Consider the following 16,289-nt stretch of genomic DNA (forward strand, 5'->3'; position numbering starts at 1 on the left):
ACCCTTGTGAGGAACAAGCGGTTCAGAAAATGGATGGATATTTAGGTACCAGGCACACTACACCCTGGATTGGCCATCACCAATATTCACCCTCACATTCCCAGCTCATGGCGTTTTTGAGTGTTCAATTAACCAACCAACCATGCGTTTGTGGAATGTGGGAGGAAACCGGCAGCACCTGGAGAAAATCTATGCAAGCAAGGGGAGAACATATGATCTCCACACAGAAAGGTCTGAGCTGAGATTCAAACCAGAACCTCCTACTGTGAGGCTGACATGCTAACCACATGCTTTCTACACATACTCAGTCAAGCTTTGTCTCCTCCATTGATAGTCCTTATCATGAGTTGCCAGACTTTTTCTTTCTGTTTCTTCGTGGAAAACACATTAAGGAAAATTAAATACGCCTTTAAAATTTTGCAAGCTCAGCATGCACTTCAATTTTAATGCAAATGAGTGCAGCCACGTCAACTGGCCAGGACTTGCCTATTATCCCTACAATGGCGCAACAGTTCCGTTATACCCATTTGTACCTGCGCAAAGTCTATGAAAATACCAAAAGAAAAACAACAAAATACAACACTGATGCACATTTAGGCTGAGCTTTGCAATAGACTTGCGCAGGGAACAAGAATTGGGCCCCACAAGTGTGTTTTGCTTTCTCTTTTGTCTTTGTTGTTATTGATGTCATGCAATGGCAGTTTTAGGGGAAAAAAAAAAATAGACCAAAAATCCATGTTTCTACACGAGCTACCTAATAATTACGGATGTAACGATAACAGCAATATCGTGATATTGTGATATTAAAACTAACACAATATATTGTCGCCGTTATGTCACGTTATTAAAAGCAGCACATCTGTTAAAAAAGTCAGGTTGATTTCCATTTGTGCAGTTCAAGCACCATCTAGTGGCTATTATTTTATTTTTTTTAGTGCAGTTTAATTTTCACATGGCATATTTTGGCTCTTAAGGAACTCAATGTGTGCTCAATATTAAGTGTAATTAGAAATTGTACGTCGTATATAAGCATTGCTGTAATATACAAAAGCACAATTTTGTCTTTTTAAAAAAAAAAAATTAATCAGCTTATTTTATTTTTTTTACAATATTGTGACCTCCCCACGATAATGTAATAATTATCCTATCATGACCTTCATATAGTGATATCGTGTTGTGATGGTTGGATATCGTTACATCCCTAATAATAATGATCACGTGACTGCGTAAAAATGGTCACTGCTGAATGTAATGTAATTATTTTGATACTTAAATCTGCTAACATTTTTTTTTCAGGTCATCAAACGCCATATATTTTTTTGTAGGCTTATTTTTACACACTCTGCTTAATTGAATGTTGGAGATTGAATTTTTGGTTTAATTAGTGGGTATTTAAATTATGTTTTATTTATTTCTTTTGTGTGTGTGTGTGTGTATGTGTTGTTGCTGTGATTTTCCATGTCCTAAGATTGACTGATAGGTTGTATTAATTACATATTCTATCAACAATAACTAATACTAGTCACATTTGTGGAAGCATTAATTCCATTCCTAAATGATCATACCAAGAGAATGCCCTTGATCCAAGACTCATTCTATGATAAATATTACGGTGGCAGCTGTGTTATTTCCTGTCAGAGAGCCGATTGTGGTGTTTTGGCATTCTGACAGCAACCTTGCTCGGCAAGGGATGATGAGGCTGCGGCTTCAGGGTCTGGATGCCAATGCAAATACCTTACCTGCTTCACCCCTGGGCTGTGCCAGCCTGACAGAGCCAGTGAGAAAATAACATTTCCTCCCCACATGCAGCCCACAGCAAGATAGATTTATCAATTTCAATCTGGTTTTGGTCTTGGCAGTAGCAGTGATAGACGTGTCATACTTCATCACTGTCAGTCAGAGTGGCTCTGATGGATGACCAACTAAATTACACTGATTAAATGAACTGTTGAGTCATTTGGTCTGAGTAGTCCTTTCCTGTTGAGCAGGGTCAGAAATGATAAGCTGCTTCAAAAATGGATACTTGACAAAGGTTCAATTTTTTAATTTGGTTTAGAGAACAGGTGTCATGTTTCAGTTTTGTGGGGTGGGTTTTGGTTTAGTTTTGGGTGTTTATATTGTCTTTTGTCCGGTTTTGTCTCCCCTAATCTCGTCATAGTTCACCTTGTCCACCTGTGTGTGTCACCCCCTCCCCATATGTGTTGCTAATTAGTGCTCTTTGCCTGCTGTGTTTCCCAGGAGCATTGTCTTGTCTTGTCCAGTTAAGAGTGCTAAGCTGTGTTACTAGTTTTTCAACGTCTGGTCAAGATTCTCTACGTCTGGTCAAGTGTTCTCTTGTTCATGCCAAGTGTTCTCTCAAGTATTCTCTCATCCACATCTGCTCAAGTGTCTCCACGTCTACTCAAGTGTCTCCACGTCTACTCAAGTGGGTCCAAGTTCTGCCAAGTCTGCCGCCACGTCTGTCCACGTCATGCCAAGTCTGTCCACGTTCTGCCAAGTCAGTCCTGCCAAGTCTGTCCACGTCTTAGCCAGTCTGCTCACGTTCCGTCCCGTCATGTCCATCCAGTCCTTTATTCAGTCAATAAAGTGATTCTTTTTCCTGCCTTTCTCCCTGGCTGTTTCTCCGCCTTTGGGTCCATCCATACTCCATGTACTGTAACAACAGGTGTCAAACTCAAGGCCCACAAGCCAGATTCTACTCTGCACGTAATCTAATGTGGTTTATGAAAGCTTCCAAAAATTTCTCCTTGACATTAGTTCTAAACTAAGTATTCGTCATAAAAATTACGACAATCAAAAGCATGGATTACACAATATGATGGGGCGTCGATGAGCTTTCCAACTCAGAACATTTTAGGTCAGAGACAAAAAGTGTAAATGTCATTGTGCTCTACCCGCACAGTTAAATAATCAGATCTCCTTGGGGATGTCACCAGGCAAAACAGACTTTCACCTCCCTCCATGGATTTTCTGTGGGATTGAGCTCTTGAAACTGGCTAGGCCACTTCAGAGCTTTGATATGTGCCACTTCTTCTTTGCTTGAGTAATGTGTTTGGGGTCACTGTCATGCTGGAAGACCCAGCCACATTTCATCTTCGATGTTCTCACTGATGGAGGGAGGTTTTGGCTCAATACATGGCTGCATTCATTCTCTCCTACACACAGATAAGTCATCTGTCGACTTTGCAGAAAAACAGACCCAAAGCATGATGTTTCCACCCCCATGCTTCACAGTAGGTATGGTGTTCTTGGGATGAAACTCAGCATTCTTCTTCTTCCAAACACCACGAGTTGAGTTTGGACCAAAAAAGTTCTATTTTGGTTTGATCTGACCACATGATTCTCACAATCTTCTTCTGGATCATGCATATGCACTCTAGCAAAAAAAGACAGGTCCGGACATGAACTGGCTTAAGCGTCTGACACTGGAGGATTGGATTCCATCAGTATAATGTGATAGTGATGGAAACCTTTGTTACTTTGATCCCAGCTTTCTGCAGGTCACTCACCAGAGTCCCCTTATGTGGGATTTTTGCTCACCAGTCTCATGATCATTTTGAGCTCAAAGGACCAAACACTTGTGTTCTCTCTCTCTCTCTCTCTCTACATATACACACACACACACACATATATATATATATATGTTTTTCCGCTTTTGCCAGTTGCTCCCCATGAATCTTCCTTCCACTTTGTTCCAGTCCTAACTAGTGTAGAGAGGAGCTTAGGTTGAAGGACTTGGAGGCAGGAGGTGATGGATGATTTTGTGTATCGCGTGTCTTCTGTCTGCAGCTGCAGACAGAAGGAAAAACAACAGGCTGGCATGGATGAAATTAGATACAGAGAGACGCTCACATTAATAATAAGTATTGGATTACGGATGGATGACGCTGTTGAGCTATACTTTATAGACAAATATATTGAGACACAGTTTTTAACGATTTAAAGAATCTATCATCTGTGGTGCTCGACCCTTGTTTCCCTCGTGTGATCATTCTTGAACACGACATTTTGGACAATTGTGTTTCCAATTGAGCTCCAACCATATTTAGATGGCTTGTTTCTGTTCCAGCATGAGTGACTATGTGGAAGAACGTGACTTGCCAGCATCGAGTCCTGAACTCAATCAGATCGTATACCGTTACTGAACCAGGTTTACGCTTGTCTAATATCAGTGACCTGTGACCTCACAAATGCTCCACATTTAACAACAAACCACATTATTGCCCTGTATACACTTCCAATCAAAGGTTTGGACATATTTTCTCATTCAATAGCAACAGAAGTGTGTCAAAACATTTGACTGGTTGAACTGGACAACTCAGAATAGCAAATAGAAAGAACTGATTTGATTTTGAAATTTATAAATCAAAACCCAAACACCTTTTTTTCTCCCCACTTTTCAAAAATACTAATTTATGGAGTGAAATAAACCATAAGAAGCCAATGGAAACACCATCTCTAGTTTTTGCCATCAGCAGGATCATTGTTTGCATATTATTGCAGGTACTCTACTGTAAATAAACCCATTGTCCACCCTTTTCCGTGAAATTTGCACAGTTATTGTTCTACACATCCCCTTTCTGACCATTAATTTTTAATCGTTAAAGTTTGTTTTGATCAATTATGAAAAAACAAAAACTGCACAGTTGTGTAAACATTTAAAAGCAAATCTAAGCAAATAGAGATTAGTCTTGTGGAATCAAATGATGACAAATACAGGGACAAAAGAATGAAGACAAAAATGGGAACAGGGTATGTTCCTAAAGCTGATCCTAACAGTTAATACAGCAAATGATTTACAGACATATACAGGACTGTCTCAGAAAATTATTATATTGTGATAAAGTCCTTTATTTTCTATAATGTAATTAAATAAGCAAAAATGCCATACATTCTGGATTTATTACAAATCAAATGCAACATTGCAAGCCTTTTATTGTTTTAATATTGCTGATTATGGCATTTTTTTCTGAGGAAATATTCTAATATTTTGAGATAGGATATTTGAGTTTTCTTAAGCTTCAAGCCATAATCAGCAATATTAAAATAATAAAAGGCTTGCAATATTTCAGTTGATTTGTAATGAATCCAGAATGTATGACGTTTTTATAATTGCATTACAGAAAATAAAGAATGTTTTCACAATATTCTAATTTCCTGAGACAGTCCTGTAAAAATAAATAAATATATATATATATATATAAAATGGTAACATCTCTGAGTTAATAGCCTAAAGTGGTCAATTGTATAGTTACAATATTAATGTTAGCATAAAATGACTGTTATCATAATATTTTAACCAGATTATTAGAGAATGTGGACATTTTTATTGTATTTTTTTTAATTTATTGTTTAAAATTTGATTAATTATTTTTCCAATAGTTCTAATAGTTATACCACATTAGACACACACACTGAATGCATGCGTAGTTTTTTTGTTTGTGAAATGTTGATAAATATTTCCAACAAAGCAGAACAACAACAAAATAACTTGTCCACAAGTTTGGCCTAGAAAAAAAAAACCACACCAATAAACTAAACAAAACAGAGCTTTGCCAGTCATAAGTGAAAAACTGTAATCTAGCAGATCATTGAAAAAATCTGATTGCAAATCAGAAACAGCACCCTTCTCTTTCTGTTTCTTCTCCGTGCTGTTTATGGCTGCGAAGGAGGTGATTGGAAGTGACTGCGCAGGGTAAGAGGGCTTTCCGCTAACATGAGACAAGGAGCAGCCTGTGCGCGTGTGCTTGCGTGTGTGATCCAAGTGACTAGATTAGATGTGGCTGCCGGAGTGTGGAAGTGGACTTGTGTCAGTGGCCCCACCAGCCGCTGCTCGCCATGGAGCAGAGGAAAGAAAGATGCGAAGCGGGAGTTGACAGTTGGGTCTTTGTATCGTCCGGAGTCGGTGAATGAATGATCGCAGGTCGAGAGGTCAGAGCACAGGAGAGTACTACACGGTTTATCCCCACATTTGAACTTTTTATGGGTGAAGAATAATTTATACATCGAATTATTTGAACGCAACACTGGCATTATAGCGAAGGCCAGCCACATTTTGTTTTGTGTCACCTGTTTCGGAAGGGAGAGCTGCTCTCTTTATTTCTTCTCAAAAAGAATCGCCATACTTGTCTGGTTTGTTGCCACGTGTGAAGACTGAATGGAGTTGGCAGAGTATGGATAGGATTTCATATGTGTCGTCAAAACGACCTCATAAAGAAAGTCAGCTATTGATCTGAAGAGCAGACAGTCATATGATATCAGTAATGACTCCGTCACACACACACTAAGACCCGCACTTACTCCATTCAGCATGGGAGAAATCAATTGTGTGCCGTGGACCACCAATTAATCACTCTCTGGCGACAGATACATCCCACTTTGCTTTTGTGTGCTCAATTGGGAGTACACATAAGAGTGCAATGCCTGTCAACATGATTTTTTCTTACAAGGTCTGTCGACATGGGATGAGCAGAACATAATACAATAAATGTGCCAATTTATTCATTCAATTGTTAAAATGGTTTTCTTTGGGCACAATCGTCTGAAAAAAAATAACAGAAATCTATATATATATATATATATATATATATATATATATATATATATATATATATACATATATACATATATATGTATACCCATCCATCCATCCATTTTCTTGACCGCTTATTCCTCACAAGGGTCGCGGGGGGTGTTGGCGCCTGGCTCTGGGCAGTAGGCGGGGGACACCCTATACTGGTTGCCAGCCAATCGCAGGGCACACAGAGACGAACAACCACCCATACGCACAAGCACACTTAGGGACAATTCGGAGCACCCAATTAACCTGACATGCATGTCTTTGGAATGTGGGAGGAGACCGGAGTACCCGGAGAAGACCCACGCGGGCACGGGGAGAACATGCAAACTCCATCCAGGAAGGCCGGAGCCTGGACTCGAACCGGAGTCCTCAGAACTGGGAGGCGGACGTGATCCGTGGTTGGTTCGGATCAGGCCCCACGGTTCGGATCATGCCCGATCCATGGATTGGACGGTGGGGGTGGGGGGGGGGACAAAAACAAATGTGCACATAAACAGTCCACAGTCCATGTCCATTCTGAAATGTCAAGGAAGCTGAAACATTCTCAACGTAACACGCTAAACCTAACTTAAAAATATTTTTTTTTACCAAATACAAACCAAATACAAACAGCCTTAGAAATACACTTTTACTTTGAAGTTTGCCCGTGTCGTGGCATGATGGGTAGATGACTTGCCTTTTAGACGTGTCAGTGTCAATCAACTATGGTAGTTGTAATGTTCATTGTACGTCATGTGGAGTGGTGGACCCACTGTGGAGTGATTTTAACATTTTTGGCTTGACATTCATTGGAGGAGATTATCAGTGCTTGTTCGCATGACACGCGAAAAGCGGTGGCTGCGAAGAGCGTCACCAACGTGGAACTGAGTGCGTCCAGAGGAAATGTTAAGTGGAATGAGAGTCTTCACTAAAAAGTCAAGTGACGCGAGAGAGATGAGTGACTGGAGAATTGAACCTATCTATTCTATGAGTGTTACTCGCCAACGTACAAACTTATTTTCTCTTCTGTTAGAAAACTGCACTTGCTTGTTTGCTTTCAAAGCTTAGAGCGTTTGTGACATTTGTGATCAGGAGCAGAGCAGGCTACTCCAAGGTGTCGAGTCTCTCCCTGGTGAAATGAGCAGTGCGTATTTCATTTACATTAAAGCAGAAATAGACTCGTCAAAGAAAGAGATTCCAGAATTGAAGATGATCACGATTTGGATTACAAACCTCCGCTGCAATGTTTACTGATGACTAGGGATGTAACGATAGCAGCAATATAGTGATATTGCGATATTAAAACTGCTACAATATAACGTTATGTCACGATATTAAAAGCAGCACATCTTTTAAAAAAGTCAGGTTGATTTCCATTTGTGCAGTTCTAGCACACTCTGGTGGATAGTGTTTTTTTTAGGGCAGTTTAATTTTCACAAGGCATGTTTTGGCCCTTTAAAGTTTAAAATCCACACTATTGGTCAGATGAAGGGGACCATAATATGCTTGTGAACTGAGTCAATATGTGGAGGAACTCAATATGTGTGTGCATTAGCAAGCGCTTCAATAAATGTTATTAGAGATTGTATGTTGTTTATATGAATTGCTGTAATGGTAATGTACAAAAGCACAATATTGTGTTTTTCTTTTCTTTTCTTTTTTTTAAATAACGTGACCTTCATATTGTATCGTGATGTTTGGATATCGTTACATCCCTACCAATGCTTCTGCAACAAGGTAGGATGCTGGTGTTATGTCATGCGTCTTCTGTTTACTTTCGTGCCGAATGGTCACATTATGGTGGATTTCAACTTTTATTGGTTGCTATGCCCATTTATGTCAATTATTTGTAAAGTGACGTTCGAGGTGTTCCGGTTACACGAGGAACTCAGGGTTATTAGGGGCAGGTTTCCGAGAAACGTTGCTAGCTAAAGTCGGCTAATAAACATGTTGGCTAACGATGCACTTGTCCTAATAATTGCGTATTTTCATACACTTCAAATGCAATTTTAACTTTTGTGCTATTGGGAAATGGAAATAGAGACCTCAAGGAGGCTATTTTTGGAGAAATCTTAAAATCGACATTATCGACCTCCTGCTCTATTTTGCTCTATAATGGGACTGGTTACTTTTCCTACATGTGGACCATTTTGCCAGAGCAGGTTACATATGGAAACTGAAGTGCAGGGATACCTGAATTTCAAGGCTAATTGCTCATGTTCTCCTCACTGGAATGGGCACACACCCCAATCATGGTTTTCCTAATTTATTCACCCCCTTGCTCACAGCTCGAGTGGACCTTCTCTATGGAACAACATAATAGGCCAGGGGTGTCCAAACATTTTCCTCTTAGGGCCACAAACAGAAAAAATGAAGGGTTTTTCAAAAAGGCTACCTGAACAGATTTATATATGGCAAATAGTATAGATTTTGCAAAGTTTTGGAGGAGCCCGGACAGGAGGCAACCCACAGATCACAGTCCCTCCACGTGCCAGAGTCTCCCAACCCCAGCAGAGTAGTTCCACAGCAGCGGATAAAATGGCCCCCAGCGAGCAGACTGAGCGAGTGGCGGCAGTTTGACGAGGATGTGTGTAAGATCATCCAAGCCACAGCCAAAGGAGATGTTGACAGCAGACTCCAAGCGATGACCACCATCATCGTCAGCTTTGGCTCAGAGAGATTCGGCTGGACTGAATATGTCAATACCAAGACCACCTCCTACACCATGAACCGCAGAGCCACCAAGATACATCAACTCCGCCAGGAGCTTCGAACCCTCAAGAAGCAGTTCAAGAGAGCTACTGAGGAGGAGAAGCAACCGTTGGCAGAACTGCATAACATCCTGCGGAAGAAGTTGACAACCCTACGCAGAGCAGAGTGGCACAGGAGGCGGGGAAGAGAGAGAGCTAGGAAGCGGGCGGACTTCATCGCCAATCCCTTCCGTTTTGCTAAGCGGTTGCTTGGGGACAAGCGTAGTGGCCGGCTCGAGTGTTCAAGTGAAGAGGTGAACCACTTCCTCCGGAACACAATGACCGACCCACTGAGGGAAGAAGAGCTAGGTCACAACAAAGCTCTCATTAGCCCTGCCCCACCAACAGTGGAGTTCAAGCTGTCGGAGCCGAGCCTGAAGGAGGTTGAGGAAGTCATCAAGGCAGCCCGGTCAGCATCTTCACCGGGCCCAAGTGGTGTACCCTACCTGGTCTATAAGCGTTGCCCAGAGCTTCTCCGGCACCTGTGGAAGACATTGAAGGTGATCTGGCGAAGGGGGAGAGTGGCCAACCAGTGGAGGCGTGCTGAGGGAGTTTGGATTCCCAAGGAGGAGGACTCGAAAAACATCAACCAGTTTCGGACAATCTCACTATTGAGTGTGGAAGGGAAGGTGTTCTTCAGCATCGTCTCCCGAAGACTGACCGAGTTTCTCCTCAAGAACAACTACATCGACACTTCCGTCCAGAAAGGTGGGATTCCCGGAGCTCCTGGCTGCCTAGAGCACACTGGTGTCGTCACACAGCTCATCAGAGAGGCCCATGAGAACAGAGGTGACCTTGCTGTGTTGTGGTTGGACCTGACTAACGCCTACGGGTCCATCCCGCACAAACTAGTGGAGCTTGCTCTACACCTCCACCACGTCCCTAATAAGATCAAGGACCTGATACTGGATTATTATGCCAATTTCAGGCTCAGGTTCACTTCTGGGTCAGTAACATCTGACTGGCATCGCCTTGGGAAAGGTATAATAACAGGTTGTACCATCCCCGTTACCTTTTTTGCATTGGCAATGAACATGGTGGTCAAAGCTGCAGAGGTGGAATGTAGAGGGCCCCTATCCAGATCAGGTGTTCGCCAGCCTCCCATAAGAGCCTACATGGATGACCTTACCATCGCCACAACATCTGTCCCAGGGTGCAGGTGGATACTGCAGGGTTTGGAAAGACACATCACATGGGCGAGGATGAGCTTCAAGCCCTCCAAGTCAAGATCCATGGTTCTGAAGAGGGGGAAGGTGATGGACAAGTTCCGGTTTTCGATCTCGGGAACCGAGATCCCGACAATCTCGGAACAGCCAGTTAAGAGCCTGGGGAAGCTCTTTGATGCAACTTTGAGAGACTCTGCTGCCATACAGGAGTCTGGTGAACAACTGGGAGCGTGGCTCACCAAGGTGGACAAGTCTGGCCTGCCAGGTAGATTTAAAGCCTGGATCTACCAGCACTCCATCCTGCCCAGAGTCTTGTGGCCTCTCCTTGTTTATGCAGTCCCATTAACAACTGTGGAGTCTCTCGAAAGGAAGATCAGTGGCTTTCTTCGAAAGTGGCTGGGACTTCCCCGCAGCCTCACCAGCGCTGCCCTGTACGGGACAAGCAACACCCTCCAGCTACCCCTCAGTGGGCTCACTGAAGAGTTTAAGGTGGCACGTACAAGAGAGGCTCTGCAGTACAGGGATTCCAGGGACAACAAGGTGTCATCAGCAGGGATCGAAGTGAGAACTGGAAGGAAGTGGAGAGCTGAGAAAGCAGTGGAGGTGGCAGAGTCACGCCTAAGGCAGAAAGCGCTGGTAGGGGTTTTGGCAACGGGGAGAGCAGGCCTGGGCTACTTCCCAAAGACCCAAGTGAGCCAGGCCCGGGGAAAGGAGAGACATCAGCTACTCCAGGAAGAGGTCCGAGCAGGTGTGGAGGAAGAGCGAGTGACCAGGGCAGTTGGACTCCGGCAGCAGGGGGCATGGACAAGGTGGGAGAGCGTGTTACAGCGCAAAGTGACCTGGTCGAACATCATGCAGGCAGACTTCCACCGCGTCCGGTTCCTTGTGCAGGCAGTTTACGACGCCCTCCCGAGCCCAGCGAACCTTCATGTGTGGGGGAAGAGTGAGACACCCACCTGTCCCCTTTGCTCTGGAAGAGGCTCTTTGGAACATCTCCTCAGCAGCTGCCCAAAGTCCCTGGCTGAAGGTCGCTATCGCTGGCGCCATGACCCGGTTCTGAAAGCAGTTGCTGAGAGCATAGCCCTGGGAATCAGCACGAACACACATCACAAAGCTCCGAGCAGGGCAGTCCCTTTCATCAAGGCAGGAGAGAGACCCCAGCCATGTCCACAGACAGCAAGAGGACTACTCCACACTGCCTCGGATTGGCAGTTGCAAGTCGACCTGGGAAAACAGCTAAAGTTCCCCCAGCACATCGCAGCAACATCTCTCCGGCCAGACATGATCATTACCTCTGAGGCTTCAAGACACCTGATCATGCTGGAACTCACAGTACCCTGGGAAGAGCGCATAGAGGAAGCCAATGAGAGGAAACGTGCAAAGTACCAGGAACTGGTGGAGGAATGCAGGGGTAGGGGCTGGAAGATCTTCTATGAGCCCATAGAAGTTGGCTGCAGAGGCTTTGCTGGTCGATCCTTCTGAAAAGTCCTAGGACGCTTGGGTGTATCAGGGGCGGCCAAGAAGAAAGCCATTAAGTCAGTTAGCGAAGCTGCAGAGAAAGCCACCAGGTGGCTATGGCTCAAAAGGGCAGATCCGTGGACTGCTACTGGGACGCAAGCCGAGGCTTGATCAACCTCGGCTGGGTCACCTGGGCAAGAGTGTCTGATGTTGCGAGACCCGAAACACTCAATGAACCCAGGCTACATCACTGATGATGCGTCCCAGTTGCATCCAGGAGATGTTTCTCTTAAGTGGGGTGGTAAGAGACCATGTAACCCACCAGAAAATATCAGCACCTGCACTGAACAGAAGCTGAGCCCCATCTCGAAATTCAGAACCAAAACAAGAGCAACCTTTCGTAAGTTGCCCATTGTTAAGCAGTTACGTAGGAATCCTTAATATGATACGTTAACAATGTGAACCTTAACAGAACAGAAAGTGAGGGAAACCACATTTTCTAGTAAACTATTATTAAGAGTTATAAAGAGGAATTTTACTAGTTTAGTTGTATATAGTTAATTTGCATCATTGCATATTTACAAAAACTCTATAGTATATAAAACAAATGTAGCCTATTAGTAGCAAAAGACATTTTTAGAATATGCCGCAGGTCGCTTAAAATCAGATAGTGGACCACAAATTTTGGACGTCCCTTTGATGATGAAAACATTTCAAAATGGTAATACTACCAGTTTGAAGTATTGTCACGATTTATCAATAAAGTGTTTCATTCAAATACAACCAAAACAAATATATATATATTTGCAAAAAATAATGCAATAATCATTGTTGTCAAAATTTTGTCTTGCACACTGTTCAGAGTGTTTTAGCATAGCGGATGTATGCTATGATTGTTATTCATCGGAAAGGAAATATGACTGTGGTGTGTTTTGGTCTCTGCCCAACTTGTTTTTCTATTGTTTTGCACCGCTTGTGGTGCACTTACTTTACTCTTCAAAAGAGTTGCTTGAGGTTGATTGGATTTTCAGATTTTGCTTGCATATACTTGAGCTGTATTGTGGTTTATCTGCTGACTCAGCTTTTTAAGGTAACTTACAAAGTTTACTTCAAAATTCCACACGCTTATGTATTTCCGTACACAACCTTGGGTTTAGACTGGAAGGAGCAGAGGAGTAAAATTAGAGAGGTGGGGGTTGAGGAAAGGATAACTACTTTCCTGTTCTCTGCAATGGTTCATAATCACCTGGTCAACTAAATGTGTATGTGTGTATGTCTGTGTTTTTAAAAGAGGGTACCTTTGGGGTGGTCCTGTAGCCTTTGTGCGGATGAAATGCTGATGCAGTGTGGAGACAGCTGGGCAGAGTGGAACAAGGGTCATTAAGGTTCTACTGGCAAGAGCAAAAACAACCATCCACACACACTGATTTCCCCCACCACTCAATGAGCCTTTTACTTTGGAAAACAGGACGCTAAAAAAAAAAAAAAAATGAATGAATGAAAACTTTGCTGGTGACAGGCTCTCTTTGGTGTCTCGGAGTAGAAGGATGAGGGAGAGGGGAGAAAATGTGAGGAAGAAACAGTGAGGTGAGGGGGTGTGGGGGTTTGTTTTGAGAAGCCAGACAGCAACAGAAGTGTGTATTTGGACAAGCAAAAGTTTTTGAGTGAGTCCAAGTAAGTATTACGGAAGATCAGAGGAGAACCGCCGCCATGACACCCGCTGTCCTGTCTTACTCCTCCCACCCTCTCAATGTATCTACCCTGTCAGCAAGCACTTCCACTTCAAACCGGGGGTCCTGCAAAAACTATGGGCCTTTGTGTTTCGGCGGCACAAGAGAACCTTGATGTAGCGTCACAAGCAATATATTTATTGTACAATATCGACAATGTGGTAAAGTTATATGCAAAGTTAGCTTTTATTAACACTGAGCAGCAATGTTTGCGTTTGTAGCAATTTTTGTGTTGTCGACAGGATTTGTAAAAGGTTGCAAAGATGTTCGCAAACAGTTTTTCTTGTCTTGTCCTTGGAATTTGGACCCAAAAGCAGACACGATCAGTTTTGCCAACTTCCCAGTAAGGAAGCTGTTGGCTGTCCTAAAAGTCGCTAAATGATGCCATTGCCTAATTTGAATATAAGGCAATTTGCATGTAATAGTATTGGACGCTATAGGAGAGAGGAAGTGAGTATTGATTCTTCGTCAGGCTTCGTTCAGTGTTGCAAAACGTTGCAAACCCTCTTTACCTTCCCTAACCCTTTTTTTGTCACAGAGAAATTTTTAATACGTTCAAAATTTGATTGATTGTAAGGTAACACTTTATAATAACTATCCGTTATAAGTAGTTCATAGATCATTAGTTGATTGTTAATTAATGAGTTGTTAATGACTTCTTAAATGTTTGTTAACTGTTTGTTAAGGATTTATACTTATGACTATAAACAGTTAATATGTCATTATTAAACTGTTAGTTATTGAGTTATAAATGACTTGTTAACTGTATATTAATCATTTGTAACTATATATTATAAATTAGTAAGACTAAGTTAACAAACTATTAGTAAATTACTTAATAATGACTTGTTAAGTATCAGTTAATAGTTTATATCTGTTATTAGGATGTTATTCTAAAGTGGTAGCTATTCCTCATTTATTAACTGTTATTAAATGAGGAACAGTTGCAACTTTACGATAATATCCCAATAGTATAAATTAGCTACTTACTAATATTTAACTTATATATTAGCTAATTCTTTACATAGTAGATGTTAACCATCTACTAATAACTATGAAACTTTTGTCAAACAACAAACAGGTGGAACAAGTTGAAAGTACAGAATTTGAAGGTGAAATTTAAAATATAAAATTACTATGCCTTACCATGCCTAAATATCAATTTTCCGTACCATTGAACTTTTTCCACTCATGTGCTCCTCTACAAAGTTTGACTGGTATAGTATTAGTAGATGGTTAACAAACTATTAACAACTGCTGTAAAGTGAGTTAATCTACTACTTAAATATTAGTTATTACTCTATTTATGTTATTGGGACGTTATTCTAAAGTTGCAACTACTCCACATTTACTAACACGTAATAAATGAGGAATAGTGGCAACTTTATAATAACGTCCCAATAACCTATACAAACTATGAAGTAATACTTATCAAGTCATTAGTAAGTAATTTTCTAATAGCTTGTTAACGATGTATTACTAATTTATAAAATATAGTTATGAATAATTACTATACAGTTAAGTCATTTAGAGCTCAATAACTAACAGTTTAAAAGTAAAATTTTTACTATTTATAGACATCATTTTAAAACCTTAACAAACAGTTAACAAACATTTAATAAGTCATTAATAACTCATTAATTAACAGTTTACTAATGGTCTATTAACTAGTTATAACGGGTAGTTATTATAAAGTGTTACCGATTGGCCTATAGGCTATGACAAAGTAAGAGTGTGATGTACAAGACCTCAGCAACTGCAACCAACATCACATAACATTAGGAAATTTGTTTCACAGCAAATGCTAAACTTGATACCAGTGGCCTCTCTGGCATGAAAAGTTGAGTGGGATACAACAGTGGGCACTTTATATCCACAAGTAGCCAAGTCCACACAATAAATTCTAATTCAATCCAAGATCACAATCGGCACATGGAATGTTTTGCTAATATTACTGAAAAGTGTGCTGTCCACAAGCTGTGCTGCTATAAGGTGGCCACTCTTACAAAATCTCACCTCCACAGTCACTTGAGCCACCAAGGTATAACAAGCTTACTTCATAATTGCTGCAGTGTTTGTCCCCTCTTCTCTCTCTCTCTCTTAAGCGATGACATCATCAACAAATCTACTTCATTCATATTGTTGGCTTGCTATTAGGTATAGTCTTTTTTTTTTTTTTCTCCCAATGAAAACCAATCTAGCTTACTGCCATATACTACCATCTGCCAAAACTGAGCGTGTGTAGATTGGGTCTCGATGTCATGTGACATCAGTCCTGTATTTTAATTGGATGATGGCCCCATGGCTGTCTATTGAGAGTAGCTTGGAACATGCGCACTGTGATTTGATATTATTATTATTATTATTATTATTATATTATCTTGATAAATATTTTTTTAAATAAATTATTAGCTATAAAGAAGACCAATTATGAGCCTGCATAGTGCTCAACAGCGCCACCTGGTGGGACCAGGCCCCACTGGCCCCAAATGCAGAGACGTCACATATCTGAATGCTGTTTTTAGCAATGACATAGGCAATGCCAAAACAATATGTACATTCAGTTCAGTTTACAACCGTTTGCAACTGAATTGACTCAATAAAGACAATAAAAGGAGAACATGAA

At 41.5% G+C, this 16,289-nt stretch overlaps 1 pseudogene; it reads left to right on the forward strand.

Annotated features, from left to right (window-relative positions):
- The first annotated feature begins 1,693 nt into the window (after positions 1–1,693).
- Positions 1,694–12,165, forward strand: LOC144033576 (uncharacterized; annotated as a pseudogene).
- Positions 12,166–16,289: the final 4,124 nt, after the last annotated feature.

This window comes from Festucalex cinctus, chromosome 13, assembly GCF_051991245.1.
Source record: "Festucalex cinctus isolate MCC-2025b chromosome 13, RoL_Fcin_1.0, whole genome shotgun sequence".
NCBI classification, from domain to species: domain Eukaryota; kingdom Metazoa; phylum Chordata; class Actinopteri; order Syngnathiformes; family Syngnathidae; genus Festucalex; species Festucalex cinctus.